Source organism: Bubalus bubalis, chromosome 19 (assembly GCF_019923935.1).
Source record: "Bubalus bubalis isolate 160015118507 breed Murrah chromosome 19, NDDB_SH_1, whole genome shotgun sequence".
NCBI lineage: Eukaryota > Metazoa > Chordata > Mammalia > Artiodactyla > Bovidae > Bubalus > Bubalus bubalis.
Window position 1 is genome coordinate 53,533,477 of NC_059175.1, and position 14,365 is coordinate 53,547,841.

The window sequence follows — 14,365 nt, forward strand, 5'->3', positions numbered from 1 at the left end:
TGAAGATAAATTAACTGTCCTCCTTAATACCTGATTATCCATCATTTATACCCATACCAGTAAAAACTTTTCATTTTTGAATCTTTCTGTGACATTTAGATAAATGCTGTTTAAAACAGAGATTACATAACACTTCAGTCTTAAAGTAGTGTGTTATATAAATGAAATTAACTGAGAATAAAGCCAAAGACATATAAGCATTTGTTAAAAAATTATGTGAATTCTGCTCTATTTCTTCTCTTCTTTTTTTGTAGCCAAAATAGTCATATCATAATATATTATGTGATGCCAAAATGGTAATGAAGGATACTCAATAATTCAGTGTAGGGCTATGTTCTAGCAGCATAATCTATAAACCACAAAAACTCATGGTCTTATCAGTAAAGAGTTTGTGAATAGAAATTTGGCTAAAGATAAATATAAACCCATTTTTAAAAGTAGCCAAATGTTCAGTATGAAATGGTTCAAGTTTAATAAACAGTTTCAAGAATGTACATAATCAGGATGGACCAGAGAGAGATCTAAGGTGTTCCAACAGCTTCCTGGATCCTTTCTGGCAGTGTGAGATCCATTCTGAATCTAGTTAACATGTGCGATCTTGAAGTAAAGGTCACCACCAGATAACTAATGCAGGGGTAATATTTGGTCATAAATATCTCCTTACCATCATACAGTTACATAGCATACAGCACATTTTTCAGGGAACACTGCTCAATAAGTGCACAGTACAGTTTATTAACCATTGTCTCAGACAGTGAGGTACATTAACTGAAGAGATGCTATGGACAAGCTTACTACAATGGTTAATACCATTAGATTGCCAGGAGGATTGTCATTATCATGTTTACAAGAAGGCGCCTTCTTTCTTTCCCTGGTGTGCTCCAACACATACACTGGGCTGGAGGAGACCTTAGACACCCTGTCTTAACCCTTTAAATTCCCATATCTTAAGAAGAAAACAGTGAAGAAGGTGTAAAGTTACAGATATGTAAATGAAGAATTGCACATATATACCTGTGTATATATCCACATATTATATGCATTATAAAATAAATCAGATAAATAAAAATTGGGATATAATAAAAATAAATAATATAATGTGACCTAGAGTGAGCATGCAAGCTCTTATGTTAATAGTACCAAGGTACTACCAAATATTTAGAAATAAATATGTTTATCAGCCTAGTAATCAAAATTCTGGGACAAAATTTATATTATGTTGTTCTGATAGGATACATATATTTATGTTGTTCTGATAGGATACTTCAGAATTGATAGAAAATATTTTTTACTGAGATATATTTGAAGTGTAAATGCTGTGTAATTAAAAGGGTACAGCATGCTGACTTAATGCATGCCTGTATTGTAATATGATTGACATGTAGTGATAAACATTCTTAAACCAACTCATTATTTGACAATAATGTTTCTCATTTTTTGGTAATTTCCCAATAACCATGATTGTTTTATATATAAAAGATGTGTATTTCTCACTTTAAATATGCATCTTCCTGGAGGAAAGAATCAAGGAGACTATGTTCCAGTTACCTTGTCTGAGGCTTACACACACACAAACACACATGTATGCATGCATACATGTGCACACATACAGTTTATTCCATTAACTGTCCTTTTAGAGAGCCGAATGTTTATTTATATATACATGTTATATTTACTTAATAGAATAGTTCTAGACTATAGACATCTTATATGGGTTTTAAAACTTACCACACACTTGAACTTCTTTAAAACCAAATAATAGTTCTGTGTGCTTGTATATATCTGAGTATCTGTCTGAATGTCTGCCTGTGTTGGTGTGAGTATATTCAGGTATGTATATGGGTGTGTGTGTGTGTGTGTGTGCATGTTTACTTTGGATAAAGAAAGCAGGCCAATGTGGATAAAAGCAGACCAGTGTTGAACTCTTCTGTTGCTTGTTTTTTAGTGAAGCAAATATATCAAACACAGAATTCAAATAAAAATTGCATTTGGTTGTACATATTTATTATGGATTAATTAAATCCTTCAGGAAACAAAAATGATTATCTGAGATATAAGTAGGCTGCTATTAATGTTCTGTTCTATTGAAATGATCCTTGCTCTTATAATTTTTGCTCTTTTATTAAAAAAAAAGATTTATTGAATGAAATGTATGCCTCCATATTGATATGTTTTAATTTCAATATTGTATTGGCTGAAACATCAGGGAAGTCTATGCATATGTCTTCTACTATCAAGATTGTTTAAATATGCAAATCTCTTGGACTGGTTGTCTTCACAAAGTGCTAAGAGGGATTATAAAACAAAATGCTCAGTGTTCTCTTCAAAGCTAAGATGTTTTTGGTAATTTAAGCTTAAGAGATCTATTATAATGCAATTAAACATCCTTAGAACTAATGAATTTAGTGGAAATTGTTCCTTAAATAACTGGAATCAAACACATACAAACATCCTTAAAAGTAAGGCATCAGTTGTTATAAATGAGATATTATATAAGAAAATTGGATGAGTAGTTACTTTAAAATGTACAGTTTAATAGTAATACTTTAATTCTATCTTCTCATTTAGCATGACTATAACATTTTCAGTTAGTCCATTCAAAGAAGAATAATTATAATGCAGCTGAACTTTTGTATTCAAATAGAGTTGTGAGTGCTTATGGTTAAGACCAGAACTTTGGATTGCCTTATTTCCATTGTGTTAAAAGGTATATTGGCTTCCCTGGTGACTCAGCTGGTAAGAAATCTGCCTGCAATGCGGGAGACCTGAGTTCGATCCCTGGGTTGGTAAGATTCCCTGGAGAAGGGGAAGGCTTACCTATACCGGTATTCTGGCCTGGAGAATTCCTTGGACTATGTAGTCCATGGGGTTACAAAGAGTTGGACACAACTGAGCAACTTTCACTTCATTTTATACTATGACATTTCTAGTTAGTCCTTTCAGTGAAGACTAATTATAATGCAGCAGAACTTTTGTATTCAAATAGAGCTGTGAGTGCTTATGGTTAAGATTCGTGGCTCTTGAATTATTATACTATAGATAATTTGTTTAATAAGGTATGCATTGTTTTCTACCGAATCTCGTTAATCAACATGATGAAACATAAATCCTGTGAATAATTTATTGCTTCAAATAAGTTTTGTTTTTGTTATTTCGTATTGCTTGCTTAATGTGGAGCAACAACAGGAGAATACTTCTTAATGATTGATTTAATATTAACTACTGTTTGAAAGATCAGAAAACTGAAAAATTAACAGAGATGACAATGAATTGTAAAAAACATATAATATTTCTGGCCACATATATGTGGAAATTGTGTTAATGTAGGCTTTATGAAGATGTTATTGTTTTTTCATTGTTAAGTCAAGTCTGCCTCTTTGCCACCCCATGGACTGTAGCCTGCTAGGCTCCTCTGTCCATGAGATTTCCCAAGCAACAATACTGGAGTGGGTAGCCATTTCCTTCTCCAAGGGTCTTCCCAACCCAGATATTTGAACCCATGTCTCCTGCATTCCAGGAGGATTCTTTATTGACGAGCTACCAGAGAAGCCCCATTTATGAGGATGGTGGTGGTGGCACAGTCGTTAAGTCATGTCAGACTCTTGCAACCCCGTGGAATATAGCTTGCCAGGCTCCTTTGTCTATGGGATTCTCCAGGCAAGAATACTGGAGTGGGTTGCCTTTTCCTTCTCCAGGGGATCTTCCCAACCCAGGAACCGAACCCAGGTCTCCTGCATTGCAGGCAGATTCTTTACTGACTGAACTACAAGGGAAGCATTCTACTTAAACATTTTCATTTAATTCAGCAAAGAAAACTTTTAGAATTATTACATGAAGAACTGTTTTAATGCTTATGAAAACTCCTAACCCTAAACTGAGTATTATGGAGAAGGCAGCTGAGTAAGAAAGCCATATTAAGTGCTCAGAGAACTAAAGTAAAGAGACATTTTGGCTAATGCTTGTTTATTCAGTTCAGGTCAGTTCAGTCGTTCAGCTGTATCTGACTCTTTGCAGCCCCATGGACTTCAGCACGCCAGGCCTCCCTGTCCATCACCAACTCCAGAAATTTGCTGAAATTCATGTCCATTGAGTCAGTGATGCCATCCAACCATCTCATTCTCTGTTGTCCCCTTCTCCTTCTGCCTTCAATTGTTCCCAGAATCAGCTTCTTTTCAAATGAGTCAGTTGTTCACATCAGGTTCCCAGAGTATTGGAGTTTCAGCTTCAGCATCAGTCCTTCAAATGAATATTCAGAACTGATTTCTTTTAGGATTGACTGTTTGCATCTCCTTGCAGTCCAAGGGACTCTCAAGAATCTTCTCCAACACCACAGTTCAAAGGCATCAATTCTTCAGTGCTCAACATTCTTTATAGTCCAACTCTTACATCCACACATGACTACTGGAAACCATAGCTTTGACTAGATGGACCTTTGTTGGCAAAGTAATGTCTCTGCCTTTTAATATGCAGTCTAGATTGGTCATAACTTTTCTTCCAAGCTGCAGTTACCATCTGCAGTAATTTTGGAGCCCCCCCAAAAAATAAAGTCTGTCACTGTTTCCACCATTTCCCAGTCTACTTGCCATGAAGTGATGGGGCCAGATGCCAAGATCTTAGTTTTCTGAACGTTGAGCTTTAAGCCAACTTTTTCACTCTCCTCTTTCATTTTCATCAAGAGGCTCTTTAGCACTTCTTCACCTTCTGCCATAAGGGTTGTGTTATCTGCATATCTGAAGTTATTAATATTTCTCCCAGCATTCTTGATTCCAGCTGTGCTTCATCTAGCCTAGTGTTTCTCATGATGTACTCTGCATGTAAGTTAAATAGGCAGGGTGACAGTACACAGCCTTGACGTACTCCTTTTCCTATTTGGGACCAGTCTGTTGTTCCATGTTCGGTTCTAACTGTTGCTTCCTGACCTGTATACAGATTTATCAGGAGGCAGGTCAGGTGGTCTGGTATTCCCATCTCTTTAAGAATTTTCACAGTTTGTTGTGATCCACACAAAGACTTCAGCATAGTCAATAAAGCAGAAATAGATGGTTTTCTGGAACTCTCTTTCTTTTATGATGATCCAATGGATGTTGGCAATTTGATCTCTGGTTCCTCTGCCTTTTCTAATTCCAGCTTGAATATCTGGAAGTTCACGGTTCACATACTGTTGAAGCCTGGCTTGGAGAATTTTGAGCATTACTTTACTAGTGTGTGAGATGAATGCCATCATGTGGTCGTTTGAACATTCTTTGGCATTGCTTTTCTTAGGGATTGGAATGAAAACTGCCCTTTTCCAGTCCTGTGGCCACTGCTGAGTTTTCCAAATTTGTTGGCATACTGAGTGCACCACTTTCACAGCCTCATCTTTTAGGATTTGAAAAAGCTCAACTTGAATTCCATCACCTTCACTAGCTTTGTTCATATGATGCCTCCTAAGGCCCACTTGACTTCACATTCCAGGATGTCTGGCTCTAGGTGAGTGATCACACCATCATGATTATCTGAGTCATGAAGATTTTTTTTTTTTTTTTTGCATAGTTCTTCTGTGTATTCTTGCCACCTCTTAATATCTTCTGCTTCTGTTAGGTCCATACCATTTCTGTTGTTTATTGTGTCCATCTTTGCATGAAATGTTCCCTTGATATCTCTCATTTTCTTTATAGCTATCTAGACTTTCCAATTCTATTGTTTTCCTCTGTTTCTTTGCATTGATCACTAAGGAAGTCTTTATCACTCCTTGCTATTCTTTAGAACTCTGCATTCAAATGGGTATATCTTTCCTTTTATCATTTGCCTTTCATTTCTCTTCTATTCACATCTATTTGCAAGACCTCCTCAGACAGCCGTTTTGCCTTTTTGCATTTCTTTTCCTTGGAGATGATCTTGATCCCTGCCTCTTTTACAGTGTCAGGAACCTCCTTCCACAGTTTTTCACGCACTCTATCATATCTAATCTCTTGAATCTATTTTTCGCTTCTACTGTATAATTGTAAGAGATTTGATTTAGGTCATACCTGAATGGTCTAGTGGTTTTCCCAACTTTTTTTCAATTTAAGTCTGAATTTGGCAATAAGGTGTTCATGGTCTGTGCCACAGTCAGCTCCGGGTCTGTGACTGTGACTTGTTTAATGACACAACTCAAATATCATTCCTATTCAAATTAATATAGTGCCGACTACATTAAAAATAAATCAATATGTTCAAAGATTCTTCACATCTTTACAAAGTATGAAATTTATGTCAGGTGGTTGTAGTGGAAGCTTAATAATTGAGTTACTACAAAAGATTAGTTCCCTTGACTTAGGTCAAAGACAAAACCAAGAATCTATCATGTCTCTTTCCAGGGTCTTAGAATGAAGGATTCACAAAGGGCAGGTATGAGGTTTTTAACTGAGAATGCACATCTCTAAATAGTCATAGTATTAGTAGCCACTTGATTTTTTCCACTAGCTGTTTCATTGTCAACAACTTATGAATTATATCTTGCTTTTTTAAAAGCTGGTTCATATATATTAAATTATGTCTGTGCCTATTTACAGAGAAATGTGTTGAATCTTCCTTATGGTCAATTTAGGAAACATGAAAACCTGGATTAAAATATGATATCAGGAAAACAGGGATATGTAGTTTACAAAATCCAATTTTAGTTTTACCACAGTTGCTTACAGTGCTAGCAATGATGACTACCAGCTCTTTTGACTATTAACATGAACCAAAAATCAGTGATTGTCAGTGATGGAGTCTGCATAAATGGTACTTACAGTGGGTTTTTGCCACACAACTAAAATAAAGACTATTGAGACACTTATGCATTATAGTATATAGATCAGCTATACTTTAAATTGTGAATCATTTTCACACAACATTTATGAATTTTTCTTGTTATAATGAATATTTAATTAGAAAATATAGTTACTTTAAACATCACTGTTGATAAATGCTACTTCTAATTTTTTAGGTACATACAGTAGAAAGACTAGAAAGACTACCTTTTAGTTATATACATAGAGCATACTAGATTTTTTTCAACACTTCTAGCTCATTTTTGTACTTGAACATTTCTGTGACATGATGTTAAAAAAGGACGGACATTGGGTTTCAAATCTCTGGTCAGTCAAACCTTTCTGAATTAATGACAGCCATTCCACAGGGAACAAAGCAGTTGACATCAAATAAAATGCTCTACTACACCTAGTGATGGCTATTGGTTCTGAAGGCACACATAATATCATTATTTATTTTTAAAAGGCATTATTGTAAATTTAATAAAGTAAGAGGGACATCCTGGCTTTACAGTAGTTAAGACTCTGTGGTTCCAATGCAGGGAATGCAGGTTCGATCCCTGGTCAGGTAACTGAGATCCCACATGCAGTGCAGTGTGCTAAAAAAAAAAAAAAAGACATGGGAAAAAAAAAAAAAAAAAGATGTAACTGGCCTTCTTCTGGGAAAAAAAAAAAAAGTTATCTTATAGTTTAGTTTATATAGAGAAGTAACACATATTTATTTGTTTTCCAAAATATCAAAGTTTATTCCCAAATTGCTTGGAGATACTTCCTGGTCAAATCCTAGGATGTACTTAGTGTCATAGTAAATTAATCAGTATACATAAATTTTATGCTCCCATTTACTTGTATCTATATACCAGTAACGATAATGCCTGTTCCAGCTAGGAAAGTAATGCAATGCTCTCATTTAATCCAGACACTGGAAAAGCATCATTACTCAGTAAAGTTCTCTCATTTTGCTCCCTTTAATATTGAGGAGAATTTCCAAAATTACTACATAGCTCACTGTAATGAATTTGAGTCTTATCTAAAACAGAAAAAAAAAAAGATTTCATATGGAATATTTTTTTACTCCAAATAACTATACAGAATTGTAAAAGTGTTCCACTAAAAGAGTGTTCCACTATTAAATTTTATGTCTTTAAATTTCTTTCCAAAATTTCAAGGAAAATTATTTCTATGAATATTATTAATAGAAGAAATATACTTTTAGAAAATGTGGAATGGTAATTTAAAGCTAGCCATTTAGCTATGCAAAGAATTAGAGGAAAACAACAGAAGGGGAAAGACTTCTCAGAAGGGGAAAGAAATCTTTTCAAGAAAATTGGAAATATCAAAGGAAAGTTTCATCCAAAGATCTGCACAATAAAGGACAGAAATGGTAAAGACCTAATAGTAGCAGAAAGGCTCAAGATGAGATGGAAAGAGCACACAAAAGATGGAAAGAATAACCACAAAAACGATCTTAATGACCCAAATAATCAGGATTGTGTGGTTAGTCACCCAGAGCTAGACATTCTGAAGTGTGAAGTCAGGTGGGCCTTAGGAAGAACTGCTGCCAAAAAAGCCTGTGGAGGTGATGGGATTCCAGCAACGCTATTCAAATTCTTAAAAGATGATACTATCAAAGTGCTGCACTCAATATGACAGCAAATTTGGAAGACCCAGCAGTGGCCACAGGACTGGAAAAGGTCAATCTTCATCTCAATTCCCAAGAAGGGCATTGTTAAAAATATTCAAACCATCAGACAGTTGCATTCATCTCCCATGCTAGTAGGTTATGCTCAAAATCCTGTATGCTAGGTTTCAGCATTACGTGAACTGAGAACTTTCAGATGTTCAAGCTGGGTTTAGAAAAGGCAGAGGAATCAAAGATCAAATTGCCAGCTTTTGGTGGATCACAGAGAAAACAAGGGAATTAAAAAAAAAAATCTACCTCTGTTTAATTAACTATGCTAAAGCCTTTGACTGTGTGTGGGTCATAACAAACTGTGGAAAACTCTTACAGAGATGGGAGTACCAGATTATCTTACCTGTCTTCTGAGAAACCAGTATGCTAGTCAAGAAGCAGCAGTTAGAACCATGTATGGAACAACTAAGTGGTTCAGGATTGAGAAAGGACATACCTGTTTATTTCACCCTGTTTATTTAACTTATACACAGAGCACATAATGTGAAATACCAGGCTGGATGAGTTATAAGTTGGAATCAAAATTGCCAGGAAAAATATCAACAACCTCAGATATGTAGATGATACCACTCTAATGCCAGAAAGTGGAGAGAAACTAAAGAACCTCTTGATGAGGGTGAAGGAGGAGAGTGAAAAAGCCAACTTAAAACTAATTCTTTTTTTTTTTTAAGTAAGATCATGGCATCTGGTCCCATTACTTCATGGCAAATAGAATGGGAAATGGTGTAAACAGTGACAAATATCCTCTTCTTGGGCCCTAAAATCACTGCAGATGGTGACTGCAGCCTTGAAATTAGAAAATGAGTGCTTCTTGGCAGGAAGGCTATGACAAACCTAGACAATGTGTTAAAAAACAAAGACATCACTTTGCCAACAAAGGTCTGTATAGTCAAGGCCATGGTCTTTTCAGTAGTCATGCACAGTTGTGAGAGATGGACCATAAAGAAGGCAGAGTGCTGAAGAATTGATGCTTTCCAATTGTGGTGCTGGAGAAGACGCTTGAGATTCCTTTGGACAGCAAGAAGATCAAACCAGTCAATCTTAAAGGAAATCAACCCTGAATATTCATTAGAAGGACTGATGGTGAAGCTGAATCTCCAATACTCTGGCCACCTACTGTGAAGAGCTGACTCACTGAAAAAGATCATAATGCTGGGAAAGATTGAAGGCAGAAGGAGAAGGAGACGAAAGAGGTTGAGATGGTTAGATGATATCCCTGATGCAATGGACAGGAACTTGGGCAACTCTAGGAGATTGTGAGGGATGGGGAAGCCTAGTGTGCTGCAGTCCATGAGGTCATGAAGAGTTGGTCATGACTGGGTGACTGAATAACAATTTAAAGAGGAATAAGTTAGACAAAGTAACTAGTCTTTTAGCTTTAGATATGACTGTCCCAACGCAGAATAGTGTCTCTAGATGAGGCAAAGTGTCACGCGTTCTGTGAAATAATTATCACTAACACTTAGGTCTTAACCAACAATAGCTTTGATTCTCAAAAATGACCTTTTCTTAACTTCTTATATCAGAAATCAATCAGCTATAAAAAAAAAAAAGCACTTAGTGGCGGGCCTCAATAATTTTCCTAGGATGTAACTGAAAACAAGATTTATAACATTCTTCAGTCTGTATGATATAATTACATCAACAATTTTCATCCTAATTAGTCTCAATATTTAACTTCAAATTTATCTCATTTCACAAATGAACAAATAAAATGTTTGTAGGAAGGTATTATGTATGCTTGGATAAAAGAGGTAAAGCCTCTTAAATATTTTGTGTGCATGGACTAGGTTGCTTCAGTCTTGTCTGCCTCTTTGTGACCCTATGGATTGTAGGCTGCCAGGCTCCTATGTATGTGGGATTCTTCAGGACAGAATATTGAAATAGGTTGCCATGCCCTCCTCCAGGGGATCTTCCCTACTCAAGGATCCAACCGTATCACTTACGTCTCCTGCATTCACAGGCAGATTCTTTACCACTAGTGCCACATGGGAAGCCCCATTTTTCATAATTCTGTAAGAAACCTACTTGAATATAGTTTTTTCCCAATGAAATATTCTATACTTATTAATAACTAAGAAGTTAAAATATTTAAGTTATGCTTCACAATATCTACAGAACATAGACTATTCTGCAGTATAATATGTTTTATCAATTTTTTTCCTTTGTGACATCCCTAAGTCATATAATAACAATAAGCATGTACAAATTATTCTAGATATATTTTCAAATCATTTTGCTATGATTGAGTACATAATACCCCAAAATATTATTTGGTAATCCCAATGCTAGATAATATGCTACTCTTAGAGAAAAATATAATATACTCATTCAAAACTGTGCCATATTATCAAATTACTGAAAGAAATATTGTCCTACTTGTGTTCTATAAGGAAGAATTTTAAATATTGCCTTAATTTCAGCAGACTCTATGGTATTTAACAAAACATGCAGGCCATTTATAAAGCATTTAGGAAAGAGTTAATGCACTATGGTAGACACAAGTGGTTGTCCACTCAATATTAATTTCTTATTTTGCTGGTCCTATCAAAATCCTGATTTTCTCAGTATAGTGACGTAACTCTGTTAAAAAGTTACATTTCCCAGCCTGCCTTCAGCTTCTGTGATCCAGTTCTGTTCAGTGAGACAAAAAGAAAAGACCACCAGGAGGTACTAGGAAAGTTTTGATATCGCTATACATGTGCCAAGGGTTCCTCTTTCAGCCTTTCCATCTTCTAGATTTAAGCACATATCTAATCGTTGGCAGTACAGTAGCTATTTTGTGATCATGCAACAAGTACACAAGGTGAAAATCACACGCAAAAGATTGCTGAGCAATAGGCTGGCCGGGTAGTCACTCTGGTTAGGTTATTTTTATGTACAGGCCCATACAATTCTGGTAGCTGGATCATCGTGAAATGTGCTTTGCAGGATGATAAATCACCTTGACAGCACAATGCACTGCCCAGGGAGGTGTAGAGCAGGCTCCCCAGGATGACTTTTATTCCTCTCAATCCAAAATCCATGATCCACAGAAAGCATATTGTTCTCTGTATATGAGTATCCCTTTTACAGTTTGAGGACCAGTGCTAAACTGGAAAAGGAAATTTGTCATGCTGACTTAAGTTAAATATCAAAAATTATACTAATTGTTGATATTTATGAGATCAGAAAATGGAACCAAAGGTAGTTTTCTTTTATACACTATTGGGAATGCATATTTGAAAAACAAAATTACTATCATCTTGAAGTTGCAAAGTATTTTAAAGACACTATCAGTTCAGTTTAGTTCAGCTCTTCAGTCATGTCCGACATTTTGTGACCCCATGAACCGCAGCATACCAGGCCTCCCTGTCCCTCACCAACTCCTGGAGTCCACCCAAACCCATATCCACTGATTCGGTGATGCCATCCAACCATCTCATCTTCTGTCATCCCCTTCTCCTCCTGCCCTCAATCTTTCCCAGCATCAGGGTCTTTTCCAATAAGTCAGTTGTTTGCATCAGGTGGCCAAAGTATTGGAGTTTCAGCTTCAACATCAGTCCTACCAATGGACACCCAGGACTGATCTCCTTTAAGAGGGACTGGTTGGATTTCCTTGCAGTCCAAGGGACTCTCAAGAGTCTTCTCCAAGATCACAGTTCAAAAGCATCAGTTCTTCTGTGCTCAACTTTCTTTATAGTCCAATTCTCACGTCCGTACATGACCACTGGAAAAACCATAGCCTTGACTAGATGGACCTTTGTTGGCAAAGTAATGTCTCTGCTTTTTAATATGCTGTCTAGTTTGGTCATAACTTTCCTTCCAAGGAGTAAGTGTCTTTTAATTTCATGGCTGCAATCACCATCTGCAGTGATTTTGGAGCCCAGAAAAATACAGTCAGCCACTGTTTCCACTGTTTCCCCATCTAGTTCCCATGAAGTGATGGGACCAGATGCCATGATCTTAGTTTTCTGAATGTTGAGCTTTAAGCCAACTTTTTCACTCTCCTCTTTCACTTTTATCAAGAGGCTCTTTAGTTCTTCACTTTCTGCCATCCAGCTTGTGGTTCTTCCAGCCCAGCGTTTCTCATGATGTACTATGCATATAAGTTAAATAAGAAAGGTGACAAAATACAGCCTTAATGGACTCCTTTTCCCATTTGGAACCAGTCTGTTGTTCCATGTCTAGTTCTAACTGTTGCTTCCTGACCTGCATACAGGTTTCTCAAGAGGCAGGTCTGATAACTCTCCTTCTCAGTAGCAATGATATCATCATATCCTATTGACATGAATAAAATTAATAACATCTGTTCAGATGAATTGCTTTGTGTATAGTTCTCTTGAAAAAAGTCATAGGTTAGTGTTCTGTGTTAGTCAGTTGAACTGTTTGTTGTAGCCTTTGATGGATCTATATAATTGAACTGGCTTAAATTGAACACTTAAGTAAATTTCATGGTATGTAAATTAAACTTAAATAAAGCTAAACAAGCAGACAATGAAATGAAATAAATTGAATATGCTTTTTCACAATTATTAACTTCCTGTAACAAAATTTACCAGCTATTACCAGGAAGGGGAAAATAATCTCATTGACTATAAAATGTAAATAATAGGAAATGATAGGAATCTGTGTTGGTTAATTAAAGCATGTTTTATACCATTCCTTCCTGTTTAAAAAAAAAAATCACACAGGTTTATCTTCGTTTGTACTTCACTCTGTGTATGCTGCTTCTCAATAGTGAATGTTGCAGAAAAGGTCAGAAATTAATATATTGGTATCTCGAGTCCTATTAGCTCCATGATAATTAATTTTTGAACATTAAATAGATGGTTGACAGAAAGTATTCCAGTTGTTTTGTTTAGACTGTGAAGCTAAATAAGCATCATCTGTGGAGAATAATCACCAAGCAATTCAATTTTCATCCATATATTTATATTTATTCTAAGAGGCTATTTATTCCCCAGAAATATACTACCATTCCATTGACTCCTTTAAGATTTTCCCCTAATCAAATATCTTAGATATTTAAAATGAAATCTAGACTGCCTTAGGATAATATTATTTCTGTCATCTGTCTGTCTATCTATGTATCTATCACCCATCAACCTCTGTATTTCAGCCAAGTATGATTTGTGCATTTTTTTCGAGTTAGACTGTTATTCCCTTCAGGCTAATCCTTCCAAGGCAGACTCCTCCAATTCTGGTTGGTTCCCTGTACTCTTTAGTCAGAACTAACTTCTTTGATCTTTACACTCCCTCTTTGTAGATCTCATAAAAGATGAAAAATATAACTTCTGCTCACGTATTACTTTTCCTCTACTTTGAGAGCTCCCTTTTTATAAATCTAATAAATTTGAGATGTAAAACTGTGTAAGTTAAAGATATACATTGTGTTACTTTGATACATTTACCTATTGTAATATGATTGTAATACAGTGATATTTGTCACATTACATAAATATGGTGCTATAGTATCTATATTCAGTATCCTGTGCATTGCATTCTCTAGGGCTTATTTGTTTACTACTTGGTATAAGTTTGTACTCTTAAAGATGATCACTCTTATCCCCTCCACTCCCCCATCCCCTGGTAACCACCGCTTTACTCCCTTTTACAAATTTCATGTTTTTAAATTTTACACATAAATGATATCATAACAGCTCTTTTAATGTGTGGACATGACCATGTTTTTGTTGCTCTCCAAACCAGATCCCACATAGTGCCTTATTCTTGGAAATATGTTTCTAATATCTTTACTGAGGAAATATATTATCTAACTTTATAAATTAAGTTTATAAAAATTTGGTAGAAAAATGATCTATTTTAATTAGAAAGTTGATTTTTGTGGTAATTATTGGGCTTCCCTGATAGTTCAGTTGGTAAAGAATCTGTCTACAATGCAGAAGACCCCAGT

At 35.7% G+C, this 14,365-nt stretch overlaps 1 protein-coding gene across 6 annotated transcripts in view; it reads left to right on the top strand.

The window, feature by feature from the left end:
* The window catches only part of CDH18 (cadherin 18), a 1,275,757-nt gene that overhangs the window by 1,003,641 nt on the left and 257,751 nt on the right, over positions 1–14,365 (top strand). The window lies entirely within an intron of this gene.